We start from the raw sequence: 27,281 nt of genomic DNA, 5'->3' as shown, positions 1-27,281 counted from the left end.
GTTTTAAGACATCTCAGATATAAAAATGTCCTTTTAGAATAGCATTAGCCACCATTGATGGGAAATGGAATGCATGATGTCTTTACAATCAACACACACATACACACACAGCTAATTTCCTAATCTTTTAAGAACCGCTATTGCATTTTGCCACCAATTACTGAAATAAATTGCTAGTTCTTGATTATTTTCCATTGATCTGTAAATTTTCCTTAATTCATAAAATCATCCACATTTTGCTAAGCATTTCCATTTCCATAATATAAGATCAAAATCTGTCCTTCTTTGAAGCAAACAGTTGCTACTTTTTTAAAGTCTTATTTGTAATCCTGAAATGCTAATTTTGTGCTCACTGCATTGCAAGAAGCACTGTTGCAGCAAATTATCTACTGCAAATTTGGGTCACATTATTGTGCCAAAAAACATAATGCCGAAAGAATTAGGCTGCAGAATTCAGCGGGGTGGAATTTTAGGAGCAGTCTCTAAGAATTAGGCTCATAATCTTCACTGGAACAGGGAGGCAAGTAAGGAAATTGTCTGGAATTCTTTTGGGACAGTCAACAGTTCACTTACCCTTGGGAGGGGCCGGTGAAGCTTCAGAGGAGGGTAGTTAGAGCAACGCATGGGAGACACGTTTTGTTTTAATATAGGGGGATTAAAATGATCTCTGAGACCCTGGGGCTCCCGTTTTTAATGCTGAGCACTGGGGTAACAATCACAAGAGTGGACCCAGTGCTTTCATCTTCAAAGCCTTACTTACCACAACAAAATACTTTGCATTCCATCCCAGAAGATGGCTATAGAACAGGGGTTTTTGTTTCTTTATGATTCTGAAGGGTTATGTGTCTGAATCTTGATGGACTGCCTGTAGTGAATAAAATCAAGCAAGATGAATTTGTCACAATCCCTGTGATACATGTTACACTTTGCATAGTGATCCAACTTTTTAAGCCTTTGATGAAAGGCACCTGATTCAATTTGAAAAAGCAGTTCATAATAATATATATGTATAATATATATCATATATACAATGTGTACATATTTGTGATTATAAAGTTTAAGGTCAAACTGAGTTTAAACTTCCACAGCATACAGTTTTGCAAAATAGATAACTGGGAGCCAAGATAGGAATTAGTATTTGGAATACTTATAGTAGGTAAAGTCAGCAAGGGGAGAAAGACCATTACTTTTCACTTCCTGCAAGGAGTTATTGGGGTAGTTCTTTGAACATCCTGCAAAACCTGGGAGTCGCAGTGGCTTGAAGTTTAGCCAGTGACTTTGAGAGCTGATCCCAGCAGCCCATTAGTGTACATACAATACCTGTCTTCTCTGCAATCTTCATGCTTATTTATGTATTCCAAAGCTCTGCCACACTAGACATTCTCGGTTTTCAGATAGAGAAATAAACTGGTCACATCGCTTGCTGGATTCTTTTTTTTTTTTTAATTTTAAGAGTGTTATCTCTGCAACAATATCCTATTGTATTACAATAAACATGTACAGCTGCTGCATTTCTGTTAACTGATAGGATTTTGTGGTCATTTCATTTAGGGCTTGGGTTTCCTAATGGATTGTATTAGATACCAGTCTCCATCCTGCCATTTCTAAGAACTGCTGTAATAAGCCCCAGGGTGTTCCCCACTGAAGACAATAGCAAATAGCTACTTCTGTTCTTGTATCATTTGACAAAGTCTTTAGTCCTCATTATTAAAACTGTGGACTTTCTTAATCTTAGAAAGAGGGCAAAATTCTTCCCATCCCTACCTAAAAGATTTTCTGGCTAAATTCTACAATTTTAAATAATGAGAACTGGATGGAAAACAGTGAATAATGTGTATGCAGAACAGAATTTTGCCTTAGGTATAATGTGGAATCTAAAAAAATATGTAAAATTAACTATGCTGTAAATTATGCTTTATAATGACAGCCCGCTTCTTGGTGGATAGCATGCTGGGATCTAAAAATGGTCTCTAAGTTGAACCCAAATCGCATGCATAACTTTACAAAGAAAAATCCTAGTAGAAAAGGTAGCTAATTAGGAGCAGTATTCAGCTGACCTCTGTTTTGTGTCTGAGCAACACCTGCATTTGTGAATGTAATTTGGACAGCTGTGCCTGTGCTTCCCCTGCTATCCTCGTCACAAATGCTCGGGGATAGAGGCAGGAACTGCTTTTCTGCTAAAAACAAGGACAAAAATAGCCCAGCTCTCAAAATGAAGGCCCACTGAAAACTGGCTCTTTAAATTTCATTTGCTTCTCAAACCTTTTTCCAGAGGTCTCTGTGTTTGTTTGATGGAGTAGGTTAAGAATGTCACATCCCTCTCTCCTAAACCCTGGTGCTGTGAAGTAAGGTGGGATGGACTGAAGCCAAGTTAACCCTTTATGCCATATAGGTTATATCTTTAAACCAATTTAAAATTTAATTCGAAGAGTAGTTTGGATTACTGTAAGTGTGTACGCTTTCTTCAGAATACTTCTGCTAGAACTGTGAGTCACAGCTGTATTCATTTAAGGAACCTAACTACTAGCGTACACAATTCAGGATGTTGGCTCTAAGAAGTGTACAGTATTAATTCATAATCATATTTCGTAGAATCCTTATCCCCATCAGGTCCAATTGCTGACTCAAAAGTGTTTGAAACAACGGGTAAGAAAAATACTTTTGTAGTCTATGGCATCAGCCAAACAATGGGATGTCAGTCTCATTACTTAATGCACTGGAGACTTTTCAGGGACCTAATAGCTCATTCTCTTCCCAGCCCCTTCTTGAGGCCACAAGTAGAGAAGAACTTGAGAACATTTCTAACCTAGTGATTTGCCTAGGAGTTGGAAAGTTGTGGACTCCTTAGTGGTTTTGCAAGAGATGCTGAAGTGTTTAGTCCAACTAATACCGGTTTTACTCTGCACAATAACAGACACAAAAATATTTTTTCCTAAGGGAGTGATGCCTTGTAACCATTATCCCACTTAAAACAAGAGTAACAAACAAGGTCACAAACAGTAGTCATTTCCAAATATCCTGTGTTTGATCTTTTTCCTTCTGCACAGGAAATATCCTGTTGTCTAAACTGATGACCACAAATCAAGCAAGAAATCAAAATTCAAGACAGGTGTCCAACACAGGCAATGTAAAGAATGATTGTTTTCTTTCCTTGTTCAGATACCAAATTTATAGTGTTCTTTGTGGATTAGTGGCATTGATACTTTAATAATAGACACAAATTCCTAACAGTACCAAAGTTTGCTTCCTCGTTCTAGTTTTTCCATAACTTGAGACAAGAATAGATGGAAATACTTCTTCAATATCACAGTGTTGCTGTTCCTCCACAGACTATAGGGGAAAGAAACCTATGTAGATAATAGATAAGGATGAATTAAAAATAAAAAGGTTATATAGATAGAAACAGCATTTACAGATGATATCATTAAGATCTAACAATCATGATAATAATAACAAATGTTCAACGAGGGGAATATTGTCTAATAAGCATTTCCTTTACTTTCAAACTATATCCCTGGATACACAGCATGTATCATCATATTATTTGGAGTTACATTTTATTTAGACTATTGGTCTTTTTATTAAACTTGAATATATCCTGGGGAAGATTCTCAGTTTCAAACTTCATTACAGAACCTACTAGTGCAAAAGAAATGTGTAGCAATTGCCTTGTTAATCTTGTGATTAACCTGTCTACTTTTTTTCCTTTAAACACCTGCAAGATTTAATTTGCAAAATGGCTATCATTCATGAAGGTTTAGGGAAGGACATTAAATTACTTGTAATTAATGTCCCCTGACTGCCTGAAGCTCAAGCCACAGACTTGCTTTTGCCAGTTGTTTGCAAATATTCTTGATTGACAGGAATGCTTAGGGAGCACTGGATTTCTTCCTGTGGATTCACCGTGATTTTATGGGGTGCCAGTGAGCCTGTTGGGTCTGTCTACCTTCACCCTGCCCTGGGGGATGATTGCTTTGCTTCTGCAGTGTCTGTGCTGCAAGCCTGCCCACTGCCTGCACATAGCATGGCCTCTGCCTTTAATCTGCAGGCCAGTGGCTGAGTTAGTTCCCTTTTGGTTGCAGCAAACAGGGGTGTCCTCTGGAAGCTTTGGGGAAAGAACAACAAACCCACCTGTTTTCTTGTTCTCTCATATTTTGAAATATGGGATGGAATGTTGATGAGCTGCTGCAAATGAGAACCTATGAAAAAAGCACCAGCAGAGGGGAGGGACGGTGTTAGTCCTTTGAAACAAATTCAGGGTGGGGGGTAGAACAGGAGAATTCTGGCCAGAGAAATAAGATGCAGGTCAGGTTAAAGTGATGCCTGGGCTCTTGAAGAAAGGCAGAAAGTGTCCCAGGACAGAGCTTCTGCAGGCCAGGTGGGACACAATGCCCTAGGAAGCCATCGATCAGAAGCCTGGGGGAGAGGCATGTGATCTTGTGTTTACCAGAACACTTGACCACCACTTGGGAAACACTGGTCTAAGGAATTCCCAGAACACAAACAGAATGGGGCAAGCGAGTTTGTACTGAAAGAAAGGAATAGCAGCCACGTCTAGTTTTGAATGGGCTACATTTGGGGAGGTTGTGGGGGAAACAGAGAAATAAGTTTAATCTGTTACCCAGAATAGATGTCAACTTCTGAGTAACACTAGATATTTTAGATTAAATGTGAAGAGATGATTAAAACTCCAAATAGCTTCAAGCCCCAATACTATTTCTTTCCAATGAGCAGAAGGAAGAGGGAGTACTTTTCATAGATCTGAATCTGGTCACCTGGAGAGCAATACACAGGGCTATTGACATAGATGCTTGAATGTTAATTTCGGTCAGTCTCTGGCCATCCCGGTGATAGCTCCTGCTATACACGTAAAGCAAGTTTTTCTCATCTGAACTGCCGGTAATTATCCAATCCATCTCAAAGGCACGCTCCCTTTTAACATTAAGCACAGTGTCAGATTGCATCAGCCGCATTGTGCTCTGGTGACTGGGCTGCAGAGTGATGAATGTGCTTGCTTCCAGTTCATAGTCTGGTGTCTGTTTGGGTAGTGGGCAGTTCAGGGAAACAGGTGATCAGGAAGGGATCTAGTTATCTGGGACCTGCATTCTCCTTATTGATCCAGTCGTTGTCTTGCCGACTTTCTCACCTTGCTGCTAACAGTGTTCAGGTTTATCTGAAGAATGAGCTTTTAAAGAATTATCTAACGGGTCATTTTCATGTGCTTCTCCAGTCATAAGCTACGTGCAGCACAGAGTCTCTTTGTGCCGGATTTTAAAAGGAAGGTGTCATGAGACCTTACTAGTAATGACTAGAGGGGAGAGGAGTTTCTAAGAGTGCTTAGTGCACTGTCTAGATAAACCAAGAGAGATGATTGTGCATTTTCGTGGGATTGTAGTTATGCTCTGTTAATTCAAATGCTTTGTTAAAAATGTTAACTGTCTAAAAAAGTGCATGCATAAGACAGACCAGGTGGCTTGCTATGAGATATTTTAAGATAGTAGTTTGAGTCCAGAATTTCTCTCATATACTTTTTCAATGTCTGGTCATAAAACCTAGTACACCCAAGAGGGCCATATGCAGGAGATGCAAACTATAGGCACGCTCGTGTTTATTTTTATTTCTCCCCCATCTTAGTACCTCTGGACAGCTTTTGTACACATAAGCAAAAGTGTGAACTGGGCAAGCCAAGTGCAATTCTTTGTTCCTTGGGCTCTTTGCTCTTTGTTCTTATTATCACAGAGTAGGAAGGAATAAAGAAAATCTTGCTACAGAAGGCCACTTAATTTCTGCCCCAGCCGCTCAGACTGAGAATGGGAAATTCCCTAAGTTACAATCCACTCATAGGGTGGCCATGCACACAGCGGACTCTAATGTCTCCTGACAGACTGCCTTTGGAGGTTACAAAGCCAGTCTGTTGCATTCTCTGTAAACACAGGCTGTGGGCCAGAGCGGGGCACTACTACAAGCTGTAGAAGGCAGATCAATGGTTTAATGAATCCATAAAAGATGCTTGAACTCTGTGCAATTTACTGAGCACTCTAGTTAAATGAAACTCCTGTACTCTTTAACAAAGATAGAGATAATCAACGGCTGGAGATAGAAGCCTGTGTCCAGTAATCACAACCTCCCAGAATTTGTGTTGTTGTCTCATTGCTAACAGAGGGTTAGTCAGGTCCAGCCTTTGGAGCGCACCACATCTGTATTGATATTTTCTGAATATTTGAGCTGAATTTGGCCCGGAGATGACATAAGTGTAGTAGCGTTACTTCTGTGAGAACTATTTGTAAAAGCTGTGGAATATTAATTAAATTAACATTTTCTTAAGGCAGTGAGATTAAGCTTAAGAATGGTGAGCTTGACATGTGTTGTCTTTGTAAGGCATCCTGATGATGAAAAGTAAATAGGTGAATAAAATTCTTTCTTGATTAAGTCCTTAAAATGTCAAATTGCATAGTGTTAAAAGAGCCCTGATTAATCCTTCTGTGGTAAAATATTCCTCATTAGTTTGCTGTGGTTAAGGGTTAACCTCTCCTATTATAAATTCAGATATTAATATATTTTCTGCTTAACTCATCTTCTAATAGAAGAAAATACAGTTAGTAGATATATATTTTTTACTTCCAAATGTGCCTTGGAAGCATTACACTGATTTATGAGAGAGCTTTGGAAGCATGTAGAAAAATTCCTTCATAAATATGTTGAAATGTATTTAAAAGTATTTAACCACTTTTGACTGTGGAAAAACAACTGCCTTGACTTTGAAATTATTATTTTTTTCCACAGAGATAGTAGAATTTATGACATAAATGAAAGACTTTGCATCCAATTTTTGTCACACAAACTTAAACTGAGTGTTTCACTTTCTTAACTAGCTCATTAGTATCAAGAGAGCAGGCTTCTACCCCAATAAGTATATTTTGGGGGTTCAGTGTGTAATAGGAGTTTTGAGGTATGATGACTGCTAGTCTGCTTCACAGGCCTCTGCCAAACATTCCATGATAAAGTGGCGATTTCTATATGGATCCAACAAATGATGTGTTATCTTGTATTCCGTTCTGATAGAATGACTTCATATTACTTAAAATATGGCGAGCAGTTCTGTGACTGCACATCCAACCCTTTATAAGAAGAACCTTTGAAGGCCCTGACCCTTTCTGTGGTCATTTGTAGGACTGTGTGTGTCATAAGTTGGAGCAATTTAAGTTGTTGGTTTTAAAGGATTTAGAGATACAGAGACCCAGGAGTAGGCGAGAGAAAGCTGGGCAAGTAGCTAAAGACAAGGGGGATTTGTCCAACCAGAGATGAGTGCCTCTGTGCTGCTCTTTTGTTTGTTTTTAAGAGAGAGAGAAAAAAAAAAAACCTTGTTACTTATTCATCCATTCATTCTTAGAAAATAAAGTGAAAAGATATATTAAGCTCTTATAATGTGCTAGGTACTGTTTTAGGTTTGGTGGACACATCCTTGAACAAGAGAAAAATCCCTGCCTTAAAGGGACTTGCATTCCATTCTCTAAGGAAGATGGATAATATACAGGTTAAAAATATGTAGACATCTAACACAATTTCAGGTAGTGATAAATGCTATGAAGAAAAAGCAGGGTGAGGGGATGGCTAGTGACGAGGTGCTGTTTTGTATCTGATGGTCACAGAAGTTATCTTTGAGGAGGTGATGTGTGGGTAGGGACAGAATGAAGTGAGGGAGCTAGTCAAGGGAAGAGCTTGTAGCAGAGGGTTCCAGAGAGGAGGGGGAGCAAGTGAAAGGCAGAGGTCCTCAGGCAGGAACAGGCTGGGCATTTTTGAGCAACAGCAAGAAGGTCAGAGTGTCTGGAGTTGGATGACCAAGGTGGTTAGGGGCCACATCATGCAGGCTGGAGAGGTAATAGTTCGGATTTCATTCTAAGTGTGACGGCAGCTATTCGGAGGTGTTGAGTAGGGTACGTGACATGACCTGATTTTTGTTGTTGATTGGATCTCTGTCATAATACGTTTAAGATCCCGGATGGAAAGGGGATTTGGAGAGTAAGAAAGGCAACAGCATTCCCATCAAAGTTGGGTGTGTCTGGCAATAGAAAACTAAAAATATCATATTCACTGAATTATTCATTGGTAGTTATGAAACATTTCCCAGTAGCAAAAGTATGTTGAACCAATTTAGGTTTCTTTTTCTTTCTTTCTTTCTTTCTTTTGGCAAACTGTGGGAAGAAATGAACGGAGGATGGACGTTGCTGGTTAAACGTTCTGACACAGCAATTTTCTTTCTGTAGGGTTGACAGGGCTTGCTTCCAACCTAGTGGGGAGGTTGAGGCCTCAGGAGGCAAGCTCAAGCTCCGCACAGAACCCAGCTCTTGCTCTGGGAGACCTATAGCATATGCTGGTCTTCTCAAGCTCTACCCCTCAAAGTAGCATGAGTCAAAGGAGATGGTAACTTTGAAGGGGCCATCTTTGGATTAAATCACTCTAAAGTTTATTTTATTCTAAGAGTAGACCTAATTTGGTGATTATGTACTTTTAGGGTGTATCAGGATTTTTAACGCAAATAACAGAAGATCCAACTCAAACTGATTTAATCAATGAAACGCATCTTTTATCTGATGAAACTGTAGAGTCCTAAGCTACAGTATGCTTCAGTATGCATCTTTTATCTGATGAAACTGTAGAGTCCTAAGCTACAGTATGCTTCAGGGTAGGTTGGTCCTGCAGTGCAGTGATCTTATCATGGTCTTATTTCTTCCCATCTCTGTATTCTTCTGTATAGAGTGTTGGCCATGTTATAATGCAAGCTCCCCAGAGGCCATGGGATGGCTGCTAGCAGCAATCAGGGCCATATGCCTCCTTGTTCACATCCAATAGAAGACAGAGTGCCTGTGCCCTAGCATTCCGAGCAGGAGTCTTGAAATTCACACTCATTGTCTGTGCTTAGATCACATGCTCATGCCTGAATTTGGCATATGACCAGGGCAATGGATGTTTGAATTAGCCTGAACCAATCAGGGCTTCCTTCTGACATTGGAGTTGGGCTCATTTTCCTCTAAAGCCCATGGGAAGCTGCATGGGGGAAGAGAAGCTACCAGAATGAAAATCTGGAAAGTGTTTAAACAAGGAAGAGGTCAGAGTGATGGCTGACGGTAGGTACCAGCAAATGCCCACTAGAGAGGAGAGGTGATCTCATGAGGTTGAATTCTTTACACAGTGAATGTGTCATGCCCATCGACTTTTGTCATGTGGAAGGACTTTGAAACCCATGTGTGGATTGAAAGATAAAAACGTGGTTAACATTCATCATAGGGCCCTTAGATGAACTACCTCTTCTACCCAGGACCAGCTGCTTTGACAAACCCGATAATTAGAATGTTGGTTTTAGTGCCAGGACCAAAGTGCTGACTCTTTCTATTCTTTTTGGAGTCTATAGAACATGAGATTGCACAGAGCTAAGACAAAGGGATTGTAGTTAGCTGTTAGATATACTCATTTAGGAAGAGGAACAAGGGTGCAGTTAGAACAGCAGATAACCCAGCATGTAGTTTCATCAGTGTAAGTGGCTTGGGAGATGTTGGCCAAGGACCATATTGGATGTGGGGAGGCAGATGCCTGGGACTAGATGGGTGATGGGATGAGGCTACTGTTCCCCATCAAGAGTTAGCCTGCTCGCCGACATTTAAGGCACTTTCTGTGTGGCTGAAAACTGTGTCTGCTAAACAGAAGGGAAAGGAGAGTGTTCAAACAAATTGTGGTTTAGTCTGAGGCTGAATACATCAAGTTCAGGTGGCCAAAAGAGCAGAGACCTTGGAGGCTGCAGCTTTCACAGTAATTAATTAATTAATTCAACAAATATTTGTCAAGCAGCTACTATGTGCCAGACACTGCGCTAGTCATTGGAACTACAGTGGCAAAAAACAACAACAAAACTCCTGGTTCCTGCCCTCACGAAGCTTACACTCCAGTGGGGGACAGCTATTTATTTAAATAATAACACAGATGTGAAATTGCCACTGTGGCAATTGCTGTGATGGTGTGGGCACAGTGCCGTGAGGGCCTCTTATAGGGAGATTTGACTAATCAGGAGATCTGAAAGTTTCCCTGAAGAAGTCGTGCTTGAACTGAAATCTGAGAGATGAAGGTGTGCTAAGTAGGGGAAGAGGGGAAGGAAGAGCTCGTTGGGCTGAGAACACAGCAACGTGATTTCCAATCCTGGCCCTGATTTGCTCCTTCTTTGCTCATTTCAAGTTCTTTGGGAAGGGATGGAATTTTACCTGCAAACAAGAAAAGAATGGAACAAATGAACATTCCCTAGAACCGTAATCTCACTTATCCAATTGCTTGTGTGTCCATTTAGTCATTCATTCGTTCTTTCATTCATTCTACCGACCTTTGGAGATTCGTTGCTTGCCTGCTAGCCTCTGCCTTCCTTGACTCTTCACTCAGCTTCATAATTACAGAGTTAGCACGTTAGTACTAATTCATTTCAGGGAGTAAACTGACAGCTTGTAACTCCTGGAGGTAAAAGCATTTTGTAAACAAATAATAATAATAAAAATAATGATAACAGTAAGAACCCAAGTGTTTTTAGTTATCAAATGTATCAGAAAAGCAACAGTGACCACAGAGAAAAGATTGGGTAAAAATGCCCTGATTTGAGAGAGAGAAATAGTGTCATTATCGTCTGACAGATGTTGTTAGATGGTTGAAAATAAATGGGGTAAACTACTTTAAGATGGAAAGTTTTCCCCCCAAGCCCCCACGATGCTGAGTGTGGACAGAGATGTGGTTTTGTTATAGAAAGAAACTATAGAGCTATGTTAATATTAATGTGAGGGCAGACAGGAAGTTTGGGTGATGATATACTCCACCAAAGAGGAATGCTTATTGACACTCTGGTCCCCAGACCAGACAACTGTGATAAAATGGAAACAGAGCAGCACGTCTTCTGGCATGCGAACAGAGGGCGCTTCTCACGGCACACTGGTGTGGCGGGAAGGGAGGAATCTCTGCCCTTTCTTTGGATTCTTTGTTTCAGCCTGGTATTTCATTGAGTGCCTAGGATCAGAATGACAAAGTCATAGGCATGTGGTGATAAATAGAAAGGCAGGTAAGTAAATCAGATTGAATATTCCTGGGTTTTAACTGGGTGATATGGACATGGCTATTCTAAATGAAAGGGGTCTCCATCACTCTTCAGGATGCCAGATGGAGGAGATGACCCTTATCAAGCTTAACCATACCTGCACCTGCCTCAGATGACTGTGAATGGAAACCACAGTACAGTTCAGCTGGAGTCAGTGCTCCCCTTTCCAGTTCCAGTAACTTCTGAAAACTACGTATAGTGACAGTCATTTCCAAAAGAGGCTGATTTTAAAACTGTGATGAAAATGGCTAACAGCAGGCTGAAGGTTAAAGTAAAAAACTTAAAAACCATAAAATCTGCCTGGAGGCTATTTAAGCAAACTGTTTTCGAGGCACAGATGGTTCATATACCTCTGAGCCAAAAACAAAAAAGTAAAAAAAGGGACAGTAAAGCTGGCGTGATTAAGCAGACAAGTATGAAAGTTTTATTAGTACTAAAAAGGCATCCTTTAGAAAAGTGAAAAATCTGTCTCCAGAAACTCAGAAGACATGTTAAAGACCAGTGGGGAATGGAGAGGGCAAAAAGATGACATTTCAAAAAGCAACCAGAGATGGTGAAAACACACAGTGTGTTTATGTACCTTGGGTGTCAGAAACTGTGCTCTAAGGAGATCAGAAAGCAGTGAGAGAGAAAGACATAGTATGTGGAGAGTTGGGCTTCCCTGTCCTATATTTTTGATGCAAAACAGTTTTCATAGGGATTCGCTGCAACTGAAATGGTGATTTGAATCTCCAAGAATCTCCAAGAAAAATCAGCTGAAGCAAATTTGAGAAGCTTAAGTGCCGTGAATCAGAAGGTCCAAAGCACATGAAGGAAATAAATTACGATGTTACTGTTATTAAAAATTGTAAGCATACCTGAGAACTGGGAAATCACTGGCTGGGAGGGACTTCAGCCTTTTTTGAGGGTACCCATGATGCTTAAGGATGCAATCCTCCAAGTGTATTGCTCTGCGCCTGCAGTGCAGGGGCATACACGTATACATACACAGAAAATTCCTGGATTTTAGATGGGTGAGCTTCTGTTATCATAATTTTGAGAGAAGTCAGACTCTGAAGAATCACAAAACAATACAGAGTTTGTAGGGTCACCATTTGAGAAGCCTCCTCCGAGGCAAAAGATAGTACTTGTGTCTTGAGCTAACGTTCAATATAAACCTAACTAAAAATGGCCAAATACGGCCTTGCAAAAAGTAAGGTAGATTTGGAGTTTCAAAAATCCAAGTAATTCACTTAGAGTTTGGCTGACTCCCTGTGAAGGGACCCTGGAGGAAAATAAATAACTGAAGGCAAGGAATAAAGCCTTGCCTTGGATTAAGAACCTAGGTAAGGAATGGATGCTATTCCTCGGAGTACAGTTAAATTAATAGCGTACCATCCCAGGGGGTTATTATTAAGAGTAGTGTCACTTAATATACTGATTGCTTATTTGGAAGTAGATGTCAGGAAGGAGGAGAATTTTGTTATTTTCTCTAAGTTGCTTTCATTTGAAAAACCACAGAGGAATATCTCCCCTCTCCCCCTGCCCCCACTACCCCCAAAACCCCCTGCTCTGCAAATATATAAATATAATGAGGTAACCTGACATCAGATGCATTTCCATTCACTGAGCTGCCAGCTAGCATAAGGAAGCAAAAAGTTTCAATCTCCATACTCCCTGATATGGGCTGTCTCTCAGCATCTCCGGAGAGGGGAACTTGGTCCTGTGTGAAGGGGGCTCAATTTTGTTCCTTACCTAGACTTAAAAAAACAAAACCAAAACAAAAAACAAAAAACGTTGAAATGTTTGACTGCATTAAAGACAACTTTTTAAAGTGGACAAAAGTACATCGGGCTATATGCTGATAATCAAACTTTGTCCCATCTTCCCAGGAAATGTGAAGTTCATTCTTCTTTAACCTGATTTTTATGAAAGGTTAATGCTGAACTTTAAAAAAGTTGACATAGAGGATTAAATATATTTTCATTAGACTCCAGGCTATACAAATATGAGACACAAGAGCCTGAAAAGGTATTCTGTTGAGGACAAAAGAACCAATAATAAAACTAAGAATTAGTACCGATAAATGTGATGAAAGTGTACCCTGCCTCTTAACACTCAGAGGTAACCTTTGCAGTTGGCCACCATGGAGAGAGACTGGGTCAAACTTCGTGGCAGATGGTTTAATACATGGTGCATATATTAATCCACCGAGGCAGCCCTGGAAATGCAAGCAGGTTGTTAATGATCGTGTATAGCAGTTGTGAGCTGCCTCTGCTCTTGCAGTAAGGTATTCAGATGTCATGCTTCAGGGTTCAAGTTGATGAGTTTCTAGGGTGGGAAAACATCTCCCCCGTTGTATTGCACTGCACAGCTGATGAGGCATGCTCCGGGGAAGGGGTGATTTAGACTATGTCAGGTGAATGGAAAGAAGAGAAGGTAGACTCACATCCCAGGTCCATGATTTAGTTTGACTTCTTACTTCTGGTTAAAGTGGTACCACTGAGAGTACATAGAGTATAAGGAATGTGTGAATCAAATGTGAGGGCAGTGGACATCACTGCTGTAAATCTAGTGAAGCTTTGAACCTGATTAGCGAGTCAACACGGATTTAAAAAAAAAAGAATCCCCAGTCTTATAGCCTGTTAGCACCAGAGAGAACCCTGTACCAAAGATACAATTTTCACTTTCCTGTATCCTGAATTGTTTAATAAGTAAAAAAAGAATATTGGCTTCCCAAATTCCAGAGCATTAAAGTTGACGTAAAGAGTAAATTAAAAACAGATAAACTCCAGAGAATTAATTATGAAGAGGCATACTCCCAAGGCCAGGGGCGGAGCTCATAGAAATTATTTGTATTTATTGAAGCTTAAGTCAAGACAGCCAGAATTAAATAGAAATTTGGGAAGAGTTGGATGAAAAGTTTAGATGCCTTATCGTGTTTCATTTAGGGCATTGTTTTGTATTAAATGTGATGAGAGAAGAAAATTAAAGTGCACCAAAGTAAACAGAGGTGAGATTAACATTTCCATTCCCCACAAGCAGAAGTCCCCTCCTCGTTCAAGCCCTTTTGCTCACTTCCTTTACATTTTGAATGCAGCCATTTGTCACTTAGCAAATATCAGTGAAATTTAATTCTTTATAACTATGAAATTCAACTCTGGATAAGGAGATGTTTGACACCCCAGGACCTGAATACTTGGTCAGGGGCTGATAATGGTGATGTGGACCTCAATTTCTTTCTCCCTATGTATGTAGGGAGATAGGAAGATGTATTAAATAAAACCTATATCAAAGTGATTATTACAGTTTTCCTCCGTCGTGTGTACTCTCCAGGCATATCCGGGGCCTGGTAGCCACCATCGTGTTGCTCTACACCAGCTGTGCAGGGCATGAGAAGTGGGGAGATGAGCCTCACTCACTCCTGGTTAGCCCCGCACCCATGGGGCTCCTCCTCTCCACACCTGGAAGGCCCAGCTTCCTCCTAGTGGGGACAGGAAGAAAGTTGGTTGCTTCCATCTTGGTCGTGGGTCCTGAAATAACTCCCTCTGTCACTCAGCCCCTTCCCAGGGGCTGCTGCCAGCAAGACCAGGAACAGTGGGGCCCAGCACTCTTGGCTTGGGCCACAATACCGGCCTAGGTTGCGGAAGTAAAAGGCCGGAAAGAAGCTCAGGGATTTGGGTACAGATCGTGTCTGTGCAGCCAGTGAATGAACTAGCAGCTCAGTTAGCTTCTCCGAGGCTGGACCTGTCTCAGGGCTGGGTGCCATGGAACACAGAAATCTGAGACGTGGTTTCTGCTCAGAAGAATGTCTGCCTGAGTGTGTGCGTTTTCCTGTGCTTGCGTGGAAATTGACTTCATGCCGCACGTTTATTCCCTTACCCGTTTCTGCGGTGTCCACAGCAGGCTGGGCATTGCTTCGTGGCTGGGGAGACAAAGACAAATAAGGAGAGGTCTCTGCCTCTAAGACTCTCATAGTTGAGTAGGTGAGACTGAGAAGTAAACAGATGATATGGTGTGAGGTGGGCTGGAACAGATGTGGGTAAGAAGAACTGGGGACCAGACGGTGACTTCTCCAGCCCAGGGGCCAGGCTGTGGGCACAAGTGAGCACACGTGAGGATGGAGACCAAAATGTAAATTCAGGAAATGGTATGGCTAGGAACAAAGCTAAGGATGGTGAGGCAGGAAAGAAGGATCTGAGTCAGGAATGAGTGTTCCACATGCCGCACATTAAAAAACAACTGTATAACCCTTACTGTAATTCCCACATTATGTTTTAATACTTTAAAATATTACAGACTTTATAGGAATACTAGACATCATTTGGTCCTTGGGTTGTATTATGAAGATTCTTCTGCAGGAGATAAAGGAAGCAGCAAAGGAGACAATAGACAGACAGGGCTCATGACAGACATGTGAAGAGTTGCATGCTTATCTGCATACTTCCTGGACTGTTCAAAATGAAAGTGCTATTAGAAGGCTTCTTCAACATCCTCCTTGTACAGAGGAGAAAACTGTGGCCCTGAGTTAGTGAAGGGCAGATACGCCAGATTCTGCAACTAGGATGAGGTCTCGGATGGCAGCCACAAGAGGAGAGTTGCATTGGCAGTTGTCTGAAGAGCAATGGAAACTGCTCTTCTTTCTGATTAGAATATCAATATGAGTAAGTGCACATATGAACTTTATGAAAGGGCTTAGTATGCTATTTTTCAAACTTTTATTTACCATGAACCTGTGGTAAGAAGTAAATTTCGCTTTGTAATTTAGTAGACCACCCCCCAACACACACACACACAAACTCATACCGTATTCATAGTATCTAAGTCACTTTGATGCTGGCGTTTTCTTGATTTTACCAGAAAGTGTCATCAGGAGGTTTTCCCACAATTATGTCACAACGGCAACCTGGCTGACAACAATCGTTAAGATGCAGCACAATTTCAGAAGTACTAAAATGTGAAAAAAGGTTCAAGCTTTAGAATACACAAAACAGGGCATACCTATTTAAAACTGAAACAAAAGTTTCATGAAACAATACTTACTTTTCTACGTGATATACTCTGATATTTTCTGTTTTGTTCTATTCTGTCTCATTAAAAAGTTGCTGGTTGGGATTCATGAATGGACTGAGAACCCGGCTTGAAAATAGATGAATAGATAGATTTGTATTGAATGTAATTATTATGGCAGGGTAGGGAGGGGACCCTTCAAGGTCTCACCATTGGATTCTCCTTGACCTTAACTCTACAATTTTACCAGGTTAAATTGAGGTATTTCTGTCAGCTATTCTAAGCTTTCCTTGTGGACTCTCTTAACGGAGTCCTGTTTATCCCTTAAAATGGCCCACGGCTGCCCCATTTATAATTTGTTTTTAAGTGTGCATTTGTCCTGATGGAGAACTGCGGGTGATGGGTATACTGATCAGACAGTAAAAGGGAATGCTCACATTTAAAATGTGCTATGTTGGGCTTCCCTGGTGGCGCAGTGGTTGAGGGTCCGCCTGCCGATGCAGGGGACGTGGGTTCGTGCCCCGGAACGGGAAGATCCCGCATGCCGCGGAGCGGCTGGGCCCGTGACCCATGGCCGCTGAGCCTGTGCGTCCGGAGCCTGTGCTCCGCAACAGGAGAAGCCACAGCAGTGAGAGGCCCGCGTACCGCCAAAAAAAAAAAAAAAAAAAAAAAAAAAGTGCTATGTCAAGCTCCTGTATCAGGAGAAAATGAAGTAAAAGAAGGCAGAGGTGACTTTGGGGTGGACGAAAACCAGACAGGGAGGAGGGGCCAGAGAAGGGACGTGAAGGAGGAACAGCCTCCCAAGCAGCTTCCACTGTAGTTCTGAGCCTTGGGCCAAAGGTGATGAGGACTTAAATGGGGGGACAGATTGTTGCCATGTTTGGCCCGGTCTTCTCATCACAATCAACGAGACAGTGGCCAGGCCTGTTCCACAGAGCTGCGCTGCGCATCGCGGTGTGAGGCTCATCCTTTACAAGGTCTGGCAACGTCCGGGGAATTGTTTGGGAGGGCAGCTTGGCTGCCAAGGAAAGAGAGTGGTTGAATCTATTTTATAGTAGGCTGATAAAGAAATGACAGCTAAGACTTCCCCGTTTAAATAATTTGATACCCACAGCCAGATCAGAGGCAGGGTGAGGGCGGAGTGGGGCACAAACCTGTATAGAAAACTGTCTGGGGCAGGGGTCCTTAACCTCTTGTTCGAATCATGGCCTTCTTGGATAATTCAAGAAAACATCAAAGGGGACCTTTTCTCTAAGAAATAAACATGCACACAGAATTTTACAGATAATTTCGTAGGTTCGTGGACTTTCTGACATTCATCTGTGGACCTCTTGAATCCAGGTTTAGAGTCCTGACTAAGGGTTATTGGAGGTGGGGGAAGTTGGCTCCGCATCTGCTCTTCTAAAAACTAGAGTTCTTCCCTTAAACCAGAGATAGAAGACAAAAGGTTTTCTGACCTATGCAGCCTGGAACGGAGGTTTGGAATGGGTGGAGGTGAGCCATATAGCATTAGGGACAGTACAAGCAGACTCGGGTTGACTGGCACTGCTTGATGTCTCCAGGCAGATCTTTAGAATAAGCGTCCAATAATAAATAACAACTTCTGCCTTAGTGCCAGAGATGATGCTCCTTCCGTGGGCCTTGAGAATCAAATGACACAAATTTTCACCAATTTGTCTGATACTTAGAGCAGACAGATACTTCTCAAAATGGATGTCATTAAAGTCACAAAAACTGGTGATGTTACGGACGGATTCTTCCATTTGTATTGCAGAGACATAACAGATGTGGGGAAGCGCCCAGTCTTAGCAAGATGTTGGATTAAATAACGCTTGCTGCCTAGATGTCCTGTCAGTTGCATTATAATACTTAACAGAACTCCTTGTCACTTTTTAAAGGAATTTAACTGTCAGCCCATTTACTGTCCGTCCCTAATGTGAAACTTTTAGATGAAGCCAGTTTAGCTTAATTTACCAAGACATCCCTTCATGTTTGGGGGAGGAAAAGCAGGGCTGGAGTCCATTGGAGCCGCCCCTTTGCAGAAGTCTGGAGCACACATGACACAGAATGGCTTCTGTGGGTCACTGTGGCATTTGTTAGGGAAAAGCAATGCCATCCTGCTGCTGCCTCCCACTCCCTCCCTGGAAAAGAGTATCATTCATGGCGCGTTCGTACAGACACGGGAATGATCTCAGGAAGCAAGCACTGACCATTCTCTCTTCAGGGGTGGGGGGTGGGGTGGGAGTAACTGTAGTTCTGAGAGCCTGCCTGGGACTGTAGATGGAAGGGCTTGGTCAAGTCCAGCAGCTTTGTGCTGCAGTTAGTCGTTTCACCTTTTTTTTTTAACCCCCTTCTGAGGGAAATCTGTGATGACATTTTTTTTCTCTGCACAGGTGCTAGAATGCATTGCCCAAATACAAACATATCCCACTTCATGAGAGAATTTGGAAGTCATTTTCCTTCCATCTGTCTAAAGTAGACTGTGCTCTAAAACTGGCCACGCACCCACCCATTCTCCCACGCACCTTCTCGGTGACAAGGAGATGGCATTGTAAGAGCAGGAAAAAAAAGAAGAGATAAATCCCGAAAGGCATTTAAAAGGATGGCTGATTAGGGCAGCTATGAATAACACATGATCGCTCCTGGGGCTGCATATCATGCCCGGAAGAGTAGCCTTAATTTTCCTTCTCTCCTCTTTCCCGTTCCAGTGTCCCTTTATTAACAGATACCTTTCTCCATCTCATTTCCAAATCCTTGCCGAACCTGAGCATTGTTTGATCACAGGTCATTTTCCTATGTCCACAGTGAGTTCTCGCCACGTAGGTAGGTAAGCAATGCTCTTTTAGAAAAGGGAGGCAGCGCCTGGTTCCAGAGGACGCTGCAGCTGTACGCTCTCCGCAGCCAGACAATCAGAGGCCCAGCGGGGCACCTTCCGAGCGCAGCTGCACAGACAGCTCTCCTTGCAAGCTCTCCGAGGCACTGGGCCCTACATGCGGATTCCAAGCTACATTGAACACAATTGCCCATCAGCACTTAGGAAGCAGTTACCACAGAAACCCAGCAGAGACCAATTAGTCACATGATTAAATTAATTAAAATAACCCAGGGCATCTGCCATCTTGCCTCTTTCTGCTATAGATAGCGGCATGACCCAAACAGAACTGTAATTGGTTAGCAATACTGTTGTGTCTCCAAATCCTAGAATTGTCTTCTTACCATGGAAGGGGGTTCTCCTGATTTGCTTTTCTTTCCCTAAGAACTCTCTTAGGTTGCTTTGGAAGATATTCCTTCCCTATAAGCCAGGCAGTATCAGATTTACAAAACATCAGATTTAATAAACAATGGGATTTGCTATGTTGGGGATAAGAGGATTTGGAAACATTTCCAATTGCACAGTTGAAGACTTTTGGAGGTTTTTTAATGAGGGCTTTAACAATACATCCCAGAGGATGCTCTGTAATATGCAGTTACACTTGACCTGAGAATTCTGTGGCAAGTCAGGGAAACCAGACCACGGCTCTGCTTGTTAAAATAATAGAGGTGTTATAACGGTGCACAGGTGGCCTGTGTTCTAAGAAGGTCCTAGGTCAAGGGTGGTATGCAGTGATCCCACTCAGTGGCTTGTCATTTGTAAAAGACAGAAATGCACACTCAAGCTAACACAGTAAATCAGTGCTTTGTCCTTGATATGCTGAATGGCCTAATAACGGCCTCTCCAAAATCTCCATGTAGTCAGAGGTTTTCTATTATACCAGTGCCATACTTCTACACATGCACACACAAATCAGCTTACCTGAGATCTCACAGTGCTCACAGCAGCGTGATTTCCATCACCTCAGACACTTTTCTGGAGGCCCTTCTGATCCATCGCACCTGAGAGCGAATGATTGAACTCAATTTGGAGATATCAAACAGGGGTAATGGTGTGATTTCCCAATGCTCTTTCTTCGTGAATTGGCTTGACAGAATGGCATGGATTAATTATATAGTCCAAATTAGGCATTAATTTGTGCCTAACAAAGCAAGTGGCACAATCTCGTCTACAAACCTTGAGTCTGAGCAGGAGAATCATGGGTATTATACATGAACAGGAGTTAGCATGTAAATAATCATCTGGGACAGATCTTTCAGCAGCTGTAGGCATTGGGCTTGTTTGAACTTACTTCTTCCTGGGTGAATCAGAGTCTAGTCAGACCTCAGAACAGATGTGTCCATCTGGCAACTCTGAAAATCAAGTGACTGATAAAAGAGAGCCACATGGTAATTCAAAAAGCTGTGGCCTAACCTGTTATGTAAGGAGACTTAAAGGAAATTAACTGATAGGATGTCACCAGTAGCAACAATAAGAGTAAACATTTGTATCACATTTTGTAATTTACAAAGCATTCACATACCTCTTAATCTTTCCTCTCTGATCTTTACCAATTGTGTTATTTTATTACATATATTTTGTGTGCACTTGGTACATTCGCTTTGTTATTGGTGCAAGGATTACTTTGTAGATAAGACAAACGTAGTATGAAGGCAAAGCAGAGCTAAAACTAAGGGATAGAAAATATATTTCACATTTTAGAGGGTTTTTTCCTTTGAAATAAACAGAAAAATGAAAACATACAAAACTTTCTTTGCATAAGTAATTAATACCTCCAGTAGAGGTGGTTTGAAAAGTAAAAAATATATTTTAAACTATTTTATTATTAAATAAAATATTAACAAATATTTATTAAATACTAATGCCTCTGTGACCCATAGGCTTACTTTTACCAGCAAAAATCTATTTCTGCTATTTCCATATAAAAATTTTCTCAGCTATTAAAAATTATGGAAGACATATGGGACTTCCCTGGTGGCCCAGTGGGTAAGACTCCATGCTCCCAATGCAGGGGGCCCGGTTTCAATCCCTGGGCGGGGAACTAGATCCCGCATGCATGCCATAACTAAGAGTCTGTGTGCCGCAACTAAGACCCAGCGCAGACAAAAAAAAAATTATGGAAGATATAGCTATTTGAAAACTGTTAATGGCTACTCTTTTGAGAATGGCAAAAATGAACCACAAATCAAAGTGTATCTCAAGTCCTATAGTTGCATATCAGGTGTGGTCAAAATAAGTCAAACTTTCAGAAATTTATTCTAAAATGTTTGAACAGATAGACACCGAGTGCCAAGTAGTAGATTTCAAACAGAGATTTCACTTTATCTGCTAACATTTTCTGCGGACTACACTTGATTATCCATGAATTGAGTTTTCACAGCAATGCACTGGGTTGCCTGTCATCATCCTCATCCTAAATTCTGGCTGTCAAGAGGAGCTTTGAGGGGCCAAGGTTGGTTATGGAGGGGGATTTTAGTTGTGCATGTTCCATTGCAAGTTTTAGATTATCCTTTGTCCTGTGTGATTCAGACTTCTCCCATCCTACCAAGGAGCATCAGCAAAAGATGACTCCTCACAATTTATGAATAATTTCTCCCTTCATTCTGCCTCCACTCTCCCATGTCATGCTAACGTTCATTGTATATCTACCAGAATATGAAATTTCAACATTTTAGACTTAGGATGCTGACTACCGGATCAATCCTGATATGCTTCTGAGACTGACGCATTGTGAAAAAAAAGTCACAAAGTTAAATGTCTACAAAAATTGGGATTATAAGAAGTGGTTGCTGACTGTATTGATTTTTAGCCCTTTCATTTGATCTTCCTGGAAAATCTTGGTTCCGAGTACTTACTGACATACTTAAATTGTCAAGGAAATTAACTTGAGATGAGAGAAAATGAAATATTTTGGAAATGAGTTTGTGTCTCTTCTGTTTTCATAAAGATCTAGTTCTTTAATAGTAAAAGGACAGGGCAATTTGTGGAACTGCACAGTAGCTCTACCATGAATCTTTTCAGGAATGAGACAGCATATGAATAAATTAAGAAACAAAATTGAATTAACAAGTAAAACTGCATAATATCAGAGCTACATGTTTGTTCCAATGTGCTAATTCATAGCATACTATGGAAGATAAGAAAAATTTTAAACTCTCCCTAGTGATATTAAAAATTGAGCACTTGTTATTTTATTCAACAAATACCTATTTAGATCAGCAGTCCCCATCACTCTTTAACTTCGTACAACTGCTTTTCTTTTCATAACATATAATACTACTGGATATGGTATATTTTTTATAGATATTTGCCTATTGTCCGTACTTCCCATCATAACAAAACCCTATGAAGACAGCGATTTGTCTGTCTTGTTTACTGGCATATCTCCAGTGTTTGAAGCAGTGTCAGCCATATAAAAGATTCTTGATAGGGCTTCCCTGGTGGCGCAGTGGTTGAGAGTCCGCCTGCCGATACAGGGGACACGGGTTCATGCCCCGGTCCGGGAAGATCCCACGTGCCGCGGAGTGGCTGGGCCCGTGAGCCATGGCCGCTGAGCCTGCGCGTCCGGAGCCTGTGCTCCGCAACGGGAGAGGCCACAACAGTGAGAGGCCCGCGTACCGCAAAAATAAATAAATAAATAAATAAATAAAAGATTCTTGATAAATATTCACTGAATGAATGAATGAATGAATGGACTAGGTCTGAGCTAAATGATGAACTCAATAAACTAGACCAGACTTTTTGAAATAGGGATCATTGAAAGGACTGTTAATTTGTTTATCAAATTAGATTAATTAAATGTTAAAAAGAGCTAGTTTGTAGACTAATAGATAACCTCATTTTTATCATCGTGTTGCATTTTTTTATTTTTTTTAATTAAAAAAATTTTTTTTGAAGTATCACATTTTTTGAACCTGGGAATCTTTACAGAGGATGCGAAGGCTGCAAGAATAGATGGTAAACTAGTTGATTGTCGTAGTTTTTTCTTCTTTCAATATGCAAATACTTTGGCACAAAGAATCTAAGTGGATTGAAGATGAAAAAATTCAGATGAAATTTATTTTAGCCAAGAAAACAATAGAAACAGGCATAAAATTAAGAAAAAGGGGAGATATTGGAAAATGACTGAGAACTACAATGTATGCATAATCCTGTCTGGGGTAGATGGATCCAGAGTCGGGGGTCCTTCATCTCCTGATCACTTATCCCACATAGCTTTGTTCCTGAATTATTGGGTTGTATAAAACCTCTGCAGATTAACTAATCTGTCTTCCTGGGTTTGTAGTAGTAGGAATAATTATCTTATTCTCAGCTATTCAGTGGTATCACCATACAAAACCTATTTTGTATTGTGTGAAAGAATATGGATTTCTCTGAAGTTTGGGTGACAAATAGATTATTTTCTCTTAATACCGTCCACATGTAGTTTGTACCTTGCAGCAAACACAGACTCTTGTAATCTGAAGTAGAAATCTCAGTCATCAATCACTCACTGGTTTGCAATGTACATGTCAATTTCTTTCTCCTTTGAAAAGGCACAGTGTTCAATGCATTGCATAGAACTGACTTATAACCCTGTGAGGAAAGAGGGCAGCAATGAGCAGGGAGGAATCTGATGCCCCAGTGTATAGCAAATGGAGCCCAGCAAAAGGTAGAAAATAACTAATTCAAAATGACCTTTTAGACAGTTGAAACAGTACTGTGTGCCATAGAAGAACCTCTCTTTTTTTTTCCCTCTTGTCTGTCTGGTGATTTCTATTTTCTTAGCAGCTTCCTGCCTTCATCTTACCCATCAGGCTTGTAAAAAAGAGGATTTCAGGAGGCTTACCTAACCTTCCCCATCCCAAGTGATGTTCAGATAAGCTTTATGCAGCTCTCTCTTGGGTCTCCTGTGTATATTCTCATGGTAAGGATAGGACTAGCTCAGGAACGATTTGAGAAGACTAGCTCAGGAAGGATTTGTCCCCAGCTCAGCTCCTGGGGACCTGTTTAGGGGACAGTGCAACACCAGGATGAGAGGTCAGCCAAGTGAAGGAACCTCCAGGTGTCACCTCCACCCACCACACGAGGGGTTCCTTCGTCTCTTGTTCCTCTCCTTCTAGGATCCTTTCCCCAAATCCTGGCCCCAAGAGCCTTCCTGACCCCCAAGGGTTATTGTGTTAGCACCCTCTCTATACAGCTGTGGATGCCTATAGTTCCTCCCGTTTTTAAAGTTTTTACTACATGAGACAATGAGCCAAGCACTTTGTGTTGTTTAATCCTCACAACAACCTGATGAATAGGGTATTTTGTCCTCATCTTATATGGGAGGCACCTGAAACTCAGAGAAGTTAAATAGCTTCCTCAGGTCAGTCAGGCAGCCCATAAGTGACCAGGCTGGGAATGGGCCTGGGTCTCTTTTCCCACCAGACTGTACTTTTGACTATCCCTATACCAGGCTGAAGGTGGGTGCAGCAGTGCCATGCACACAGTCCCTGCTCTGTTCTGTTCCTTGTCTGCTGCTAACACAACCGAAATCCCTAGAAAAGCCCAACCACCTTTTCAGGCTTTTTTTTCTGAGAGACTCAGAAATGTGTGCTTGCAGGGAGACCACTGTCAGTGTTATACTTGCTTTCAGTTTCATAAACACTTCTGATGCCCTCTCTCTGTAAAGTTGTCTCTGGGGTGACCTGACCTGTTAGGGCAAGATGCCAATTAAATCTACCTGTAATCTAAACATTTTCAAATCGGGGCTGTGCCGAGCCTAAAGACTGTGGGGTCGTCAGCACCCTCCTTGGGAGCGTCCTAGCTAGTAGATAGAAGTTTAGGTGAATGCTTCGTCCAGTCTTTGAAACATTCCAGGTTAATTTGACCTGAAAGATATTAGGAAAAGGAAAGCAAGGAAACTATATACTTCATATATGCTTTATTTTTTTTTAAGATTTTTTTTTTAATGTGGACCATTTTAAAAGTCTTTATTGAATTTGTTACAGTATTGCTTCTGTTTTATGTTTTGGTTTTTTTTGGCCTCGAGGCATGTGGGGTCTTAGCTCCCCGACCAGGGATCAAACCCACACCCCCTGCATTGGAAGGCGAAGTCTTAACCACTGGACAGCCAGGGAAGTCCCTCCATATATATGCTTTATATTTAAAAAAAAAAAAATTTTTTTTTTAAAAAGAAAGAAACCCAAGCTAAAATTTCATCATTGTTGGAGAGAAGTTGCACTTAGTGTTTTCAGCCAGATGTGTGGACGATTCCTCCAACTGTAGCCCTTTAATGGGAATTATGTTTTCCATAGCCTTTCATTTCCTTGAATATTCTGTGCTTGCGCTGCGTGGCTCCAAAAAACCTCCGCTTTGGCTGCGGAGGCCTTCTCCATGAAGCTGAGACAAGTCACTGGGCTGGGCTGGGCTGGGCCATCCCTCTAGGACGAGGCACTTTTTCTAACCTAATCCTATGCATGTGCAGAGCTGCCTGGTGAGGAGCTCTGAATAGCAGGAAGGAGCTTGGCTGGTCAGACTCCTTGTCAGGTTAAGAAGCCCTTTGTTTCTGTTTAGTTTTCTGAACCAAGACAAATTATGATATTTTCTGTTAAGTTCTTTCCTTAATGAGTTTCATTAAAATCAAAGCTTCCGGAAGACTGAGCCTTGACAGCTGTCTAAAGGCTGTTTCATTTACTGGGGGCTGCTTAGACTGAATAATTATTACAGCTTGATAGTTTAAAAAGAAGTAAGAACGGGGCTTCCCTGGTGGCGCAGTGGTTGAGAGTTCACCTGCCGATGCAGGGGACGCGGGTTCATGCCCCAGTCTGGGAAGATCCCACATGCTGCGGAGTGGCTGGGCCCGTGAGCCACGGCCGCTGAGCCTGCACGTCCAGAGCCTGTACTCCACAACGGGAGAGGCCACAACAGTGAGAGTCCCGCATACCGCAAAAAAAAAAAAAAAAAAAGGAAGTAAGAACAACAGAGAGAAATAGATCCCTTGAATGGTGTGTCATACGTTTCTATTTCTTTCCAGGGTCTGGGATTCTATGGTGTTCAAAAGAGATCATTAAAATCATGAAATCATGTATTCTTTGAACTAGAATATTATTAAATCATCACACGCTTGCTTCTTAATGGCTCCCTGGTTCTTAAATACTGTATTTCACTTAATGGTGGTAGATTAAAAGGAAACCTTTTGGAGGTTAATAAAAGAAATTTTAAAGAAAGATTTTCTTTAGACACTGGCAGGTCACTCAGTACACGGTGCTGTGTTGTCTTGATGAGAATATGGGCAGCAGCATATTTTCTTATGGTTACTGAGTGGTATAGTTATGCACATTAACTTGTCTTCCCCAAGTAATTGTATATACCAGTTTTGCAGACAATTTGAATATATGGCCAGCATCTCACATTTCATGATAGGGTGTTCTTACTGGTGAGGCAAAGCTTGCCCCTACCCCTCTCACCTTCTCTCCAAAGTAGAGACAGTGAATGTGATATATTGAGATGATGAGATCCTCTGAAACATTCTGAGATGGTTTACCTGAAGGCCAAACCTGAAAAATCTCAAAAAAAGGAAAATAAAATAGTATCAAACTTAAGCAAAAATTGATAGAATGAAATGTACACTGCTGTGTATAAGGATGAAATGACTCAGAATTACTCTAAATAATTCTGCAAGGAGAAAATGAAAAGAAGGGATGGATGAAGTGAGTGGGGTAAAAATTTGATAGTTGTTGAAGCTGAGTGATGGGAATTTGGAGATTCACTATTCTATTATCTTTATTTTTGTGGCTATTTAAAAAATTCTTAATAATTTTTTAAGTGATAAAATATTAATAGGAGCATGATATGTACAAGATAGAAAAATAAGAATCATGAATTGTAGCAATTTGGTGGTCCAACATAATTTCACAAGAAAAGCTTTACATCATTTGAAAAAAAATTTTATCATTGGTGGAGCTTCCCTGGTGGTTCAGTGGTTAAGACTCCATGCTTCCACTGCAGGGGGTACAGGTTCAATCCCCGGATGGGGAACTAAGATCCCGCATGCCATGTGGCACGGCCAAAAAAACCCACCAAAAACAAATAAACAATATCGTTGGGAAATTTACGTCACTGAGAAAAAATTAATGAGACAAAACTCTGCAATCCTTCAGGTTCTGAGTTTTTCAGCAGATAAATTATCGATTTAGGAGAAATTAAACTAGGGAAATACTCTGTATTTGAGGGAAGTATTTCTAGGAACAGATTTGAATTTCACAAAGGAAGCACCATCAGTAAAAATGAGTTAGTGGCTCATGTGGAAGAAAAGAAATTGGATATAAATCATAG

General features: G+C 41.2%; 1 protein-coding gene across 1 annotated transcript in view; it reads left to right on the top strand.

Annotated features, from left to right (window-relative positions):
- SOBP (sine oculis binding protein homolog) overlaps positions 1–27,281 on the top strand; it is a gene marked incomplete at its 3' end in the record, with an annotated part of 141,284 nt that overhangs the window by 43,771 nt on the left and 70,232 nt on the right. The window lies entirely within an intron of this gene.

This window comes from Leucopleurus acutus (assembly GCF_964270905.1).
Source record: "Leucopleurus acutus genome assembly, chromosome: 15".
Classification (NCBI taxonomy): domain Eukaryota; kingdom Metazoa; phylum Chordata; class Mammalia; order Artiodactyla; family Delphinidae; genus Leucopleurus; species Leucopleurus acutus.
The sequence above is the reverse complement of the archived record's forward strand: the minus strand, read 5'-3'. Positions and strand labels throughout refer to the sequence as shown.